Source organism: Balaenoptera acutorostrata, chromosome 3 (genome assembly GCF_949987535.1).
Source record: "Balaenoptera acutorostrata chromosome 3, mBalAcu1.1, whole genome shotgun sequence".
NCBI lineage: Eukaryota > Metazoa > Chordata > Mammalia > Artiodactyla > Balaenopteridae > Balaenoptera > Balaenoptera acutorostrata.
The window spans coordinates 133,380,149-133,385,639 of NC_080066.1; the positions used below are offsets into that span (position 1 = coordinate 133,380,149).

General features: G+C 43.2%; 1 non-coding gene across 1 annotated transcript; it reads left to right on the plus strand.

The window, feature by feature from the left end:
• The first annotated feature begins 5,108 nt into the window (after nucleotides 1-5,108).
• On the plus strand, nucleotides 5,109-5,215 carry LOC114239221 (U6 spliceosomal RNA). Its single transcript, XR_003624404.1, has one exon. It is a non-coding gene; the product is annotated as a U6 spliceosomal RNA (small nuclear RNA).
• Nucleotides 5,216-5,491: the final 276 nt, after the last annotated feature.

Genomic DNA, 5,491 nt, shown 5'->3' on the forward strand with positions numbered 1-5,491 from the left:
AAGGCTCACAGTCAAAATAAAGCCAAGGTTTGTGAAAACTATTCATAAAAAGGCTTTAAACCTATATTTTTCAGCAGTAGTTCTCTCTAATTTAGACCTCTGATTTTACCTTCATCTTTTTCTTTTGTTTCATTTTCTTAAATCAGAAAAAGACCTTCACTTTGGAAAGTATAAAATATACACGAACAGAGATAAAGGAGATGGAGCATCTCACTGCTTTAGATGAGTTTAGGTCTCTAGGCTCCAAAGTAAGGTTTGGCAGAGGGTGGCGTGGCCCCACTGAGTGTCCTCAGTTGGTTCTGTCTCAGAGGGCCTGGAGGTCCAGCCTTCTTGAAGGGAGATGCGTCTCATATTGAGGTTGGGTCTAAAGCTCAGACATTGTTTAGGCTGAGTAGCTTCATAAGACCCACGGTCCTTCTCTTTGAGGAAATGAGCTCCTACAAGCCTTTGGTAAGTTCTAGTAATACTCAGTTGGCCCTTTCCAGCCCATCACTGCCCTCCAGCAGATGTAGCATGTGCCATGCCTGAGGGCTCGCCTCAGTAATCAACCCTGCCAACCAGCCACATAGGAGGGAGCCGCTGGATGGAATGCCCTGTGGCCAAGTGGGACACCGGTCTGTACAGCAGCAGGTATGTACAGGATAAACATACAGAATCCCACACAGGTCTATTCCGTACTGGGCAGTAGACAGGGAACCCACAACTGACCTCTCAGCCTTTGGAATGAGCATGGTTTGACACTGATGCATTATGCCTTCCTTCAAAGGCTTATGGTGCTCTGGATGGACACACTGAGTCCTTCCTCTTTTTGTAACTTCTGCTGAATACAACACATTAGCATCCCAAGTAATAGTAAAATATTACTGATCATCAAAAGTACCAAAATGATTAAGATTTTTCCCAAGGGGGATCCCGGAATGCTCCTTTGTCCAAATGACCTTGGCAGAAACTGCAAAGCTTACACATGCGCTGCTTGCTCCATTGAAATGAACTCATACTCTGCTATGTCGTCCAACATTCTTATGGTAAATGCCCAGAAATGAACTCATAAAGTTAAATAACTTTTTCAGGTCATTGATTTGTGGTTTAACCTTAATGTATTCTTTAGCAAATGTCATGTATTGATTGGTCCACAGATGAAAAGTTTCTTGAAATAAAGTATAAAGTCAAAATGTTAAAAGAATTATACATTGAATAGTATAGCATCATGTCAAGATTAAATGTGCATCATTATCATAGAAAACAAACTTATGTTTACCAAAGGGAAAGCAGGGGAGGGATAAATTGAGAGTATGGGATTAACAGGTGCATACTATTATATATAAAATAGATAAACAAGGATTTACTGTATAGCACAGGGAACTATATTCATTATCTTATAATAAACTATAATGAAAAGAATGAAAAAGAATATAGATATATATATATAGATATATGTATAACCGAATCACTTTGCTGTACACCTGAAACAAAAACAGGATTGTAAATCAACTATACTTCAATACAAAAAAATAAATTTAAAAAATTTGTAATGTGCATCATTATAGGTGTTACAAAAAAAGACTAGAAGCAACTCAAATGTATAGCAATAAAGGTTTAGTTAAGTAAATTATGATGCATTCACATACTGGAATACTGTTCAGCTGTACAAAAGAATGAGGAAACAAGTTATGAACAGGTAAGGAAAGGTTTCCAAAACCTGTGAAGTAAAAAACAGAACAAAACAAAACACAGTTCAGAAAAGTATGGCATGCTTTGGTAAAGAAGTAAGAAATATAAGAATGTATATTTGAAATTTGCTTGTATTTGCACTAAACAATTCTGGAACTAAGTATATGTAAGAAATTAAGAAGAGTGGTTACATATGGAGGGTAGGAACTGGGTTAATGGAAACATGGGTTGGATGAGGGGAGACATTTCACTATATAACTTTTTATACGCTTTGGTTTTGACTCATGAGGATGTATTACCTATTCAGAAAGTTAAATTAAAAAAAAAAAAACCCTAAAAGTGTGTAACAGCAAAACTTGAGTAGCTCAGGTCCTACTCATAGGGAATTTGCGGTGAGTTGAACATGTTAAAGGCAGGGGTGGTGAGTTTTGTCTTCATTCCATGGGGAGGAGGGAAGTGCAGAGATGCTGGAAGAGAAACAGACTTTTCTCCCAAGTCTCCAGCTCTTGTAGTGGATGAGTGGGGAGAGAAGAGAAACATGCCTCTATCTTGGTCCTAGCTTTATCCAGGTCCCCTACAGGAAGTCCAGTGCACATGCAAGTTTTTAACAAAAGCCTAAAACCATTGGAGACATGCATTCGACAAACATGAAATACCTACTATGGGCATGTAGACATTAATAACAATCCACTCTAGTCCTTAAAAGAATCATGAGCCAGGAGTCAGGGGGCAGGAAAGTAAAGTGGTGTGAGACAGCGTGAGAGGAGTGTCCTCCAGCCTAGGAAGGCATACACGCATGTGGATGGGGAGGCGTGTAGGTGTAGGTGTCAGGATTCCCCCAGCAGGAGAGAGGTGAGCTGAGTTTTAAAAGACTACCAGGAGTTAAGTGAAGAGGAAGATGGGAGGGGATTCAGAGAGAGGGCTTGTGATGTGCGGAATCACGGAGGAACAATTTTCCCAGCTCATGGTATGGGGGCAGGGGGTGAGAGGGAAGGAAATGGCGATGATAATGCTGGAGAGGAGACAGAGACCAGATTATGAAGGGCGTTGAATGCTGGGCTAAGGTTCAGATTCTGGTGTAAAGGCTAAGGGGACTGACATATTAGGTTTGGGTTGTGGAGAGAGTTCCGCTGCCACTAAAGACGGAGATGGAACACTTTGCCTGTGAATTACTGCTTGTGACGATTATTGTCCTAAAATGTACAATTGCCTCACTAGGTTCTGGTAATATGTACGGTATTTGCTACTATCATTTTTGAGAGTTAAAACAAAGCAATAGGGCTTCCCTGGTGGCGCAGTGGTTGAAAATCTGCCTGCCAATGCAGGGGACACGGGTTCGAGCCCTGGTCTGGGAGGATCCCACGTGCCGCGGAGCAACTGGGCCTGTGAGCCACAACTATTGAGCCTGCGCGTCTGGAGCCTGTGCTCCGCAACGAGAGAGGCCGCGATAGTGAGAGGCCCGCGCACCGCGATGAAGAGTGGCCCCCACTTGCCACACTAGAGAAAGCCCTCGCACAGAAACGAAGACCCAACACAGCCATAAATTAAAAATAAATAAATAAAAAATTTAAAAAAAAAAAAAGAGGTAATTAGGCCTTTGGGAGGTAATTAGGTTTAGATGAGGTTATGCAGGTGGGGTCCCCGTGATGGGATTACTGCTTTTATGAGAAGGGACCAGACAGTTTCTCTCTCTCTTTCCCCACCATGTGAGGAGGACAAGGCAAGAAGGCAGCTGTCTGCAAGCCAGGAAGTTGGCTTTCACCAGAAGCTCACCATGCTGGCACCCTGATCTCAGACTTCCCAGCTTCCAGGCTATGAGAAATAAATGTCTGTTGTTGAAGCCACCCAGTCTATGGGACTTTGTTACGGCAGCCGAAGCTGACTAAGCTGGGATGACCAACACAAAGCCCATGTGGACAAGGGCAGGGAACTGCTACTTGAATCCGGAAGCAGTGAGACAGTCATGTGAAACAGCCAGATCGAGAGGAGTAGTGAACTTTGGTTAGGACCTCACAGGGAGCAAACCAGGGCCAGAAATATCCTGACCTCCTTACCCTCCCTCCCACTCATCTCCCAGGCACTCAGAGGACTGAGAGGCCCAGAGATGGAAGTCAGTCTTCAGGGACTGAAAGCAGGGTACAGAAGGATGGAGCATGGGTTTAAAGGGGCAAATGACAGAGGCTCAGCACAAACATTATAATTAAATTTCCCTCAACTTGTCCCTTCTTGTGTGTCTCCTCCTTCCCCCAGAAAAGTAAAAGGGAAGAATTTTGCTACGCAAGTGTATGACTTAGAAAAGGCTAACTACTGCAACAGACTGACCCTAAAATATATCATGGCTGAAATACCATAGAGTTATTTCTTGTTCACAGAACAGGGCTGGGTAAACTGCACGGGTCAGTGGGGCTCCTCCTTGTGCATCATCTGGGCAGCCGAGCTGATAGAAGCTCTGCTGTCTTTAATTGGTGGCTTCCAAGGTGGTCCTGGGGGTCATCTGCATTCCAGCCAGCTGCAAGGGGCAAAAAGCAAGAAGGGTCAGCGCGGGGTTTTCATGGGTCAGGCCTGGCAGTGGCACACACCAATTTAGCTCCTCCCACTGGCTGGGACTCAGTCACAGGGCTACTCCTGTTGGCAAGAGGGGAGCTGGGCCATGTGGTCTAGCCACGTACCCAAGAAGAAGAGGAGAAGCAGTTAGCTTCTCTGCCACAGAATGGAAATGATGTCCTTTTGCAAAACTTTGTACTAGGTTTGTACTAAAATATTTTTATTTTATTTTATTTATTTATTTATGGCTGTGTTGGGTCTTCGTTTCTGTGCAACGGCTTTCTCTAGCTGTGGCAAGTGGGGGCCACTCTTCATCGCAGTGCGCAGGCCTCTCACTATCGCGGCCTCTCTTGTTGCGGAGCACAGGCTCCAGACGCGCAAGCTCAGTAGTTGTGGCGCAGGGGCCTAGTTGCTCCGCGGCATGTGGGATCTTCCCAGACCAGGGCTCGAACCCGTGTCCCTTGCATTGGCAGGCAGATTCTCAACCACTGCGCCACCAGGGAAGCCCTAAAATATTTTTTAATTGAAAAAAATTAAAAAAAAATTTTTTAATTCTAAAATCAAGACTAAACTTTTGATAGAACCACACTATTCAAAACAGTTTTATAAAGTTTCTGTCTAGCTCCTAACAGTAAGAATTGTAAAGTGCAGTACAGTGCATGGACCCAATCACTAAAGTTCTGAATTAGCCAACAATGTCAAATTTTAATTGCAAAATGTATAGCTCCTTCATTTTACTTTCCTTACAGAGAAATCTCTCTCTGCTTCCAATTTATACCTCTTGTTTGATGGTCATCATCCTCCCATGACATATGTGATTGAGCCCAGTGAAGTCTTTGAAATTTGCTAAGAGCACATCAGGAATATACACTGCCAAGAATCACAGGCATTCAGTGCTCGTTTCGGCAGCACATATACTAGAATTGGAACGATACAGAGAAGATTAGCATGGCCCCTGCGCACAGATGACACACAAATTTGTGCAGCGTTAAAAAAAAAAAAAAAGAAAAAAAAAAGAATCACAGACATTCATAATATAAGACAAATAAACAATTCTGTTCAGATGGCCTGGTATTACCGTTATAGTATAGTAATATAGTCCATCCTAGAGCCATTAACAAAATTAATCATCTCTATGACTTTTACTGTCTGAGGTCTCCTCTTTAAGCTCCTCGCTGGTCCCTGGCATGGCAATTCACTCCTTTCATGTGGGCTGCTGTGTGCTATTACTGTACCCATCGTAGTGAATCATGCATACTCAGCTACAAGGCTGTCA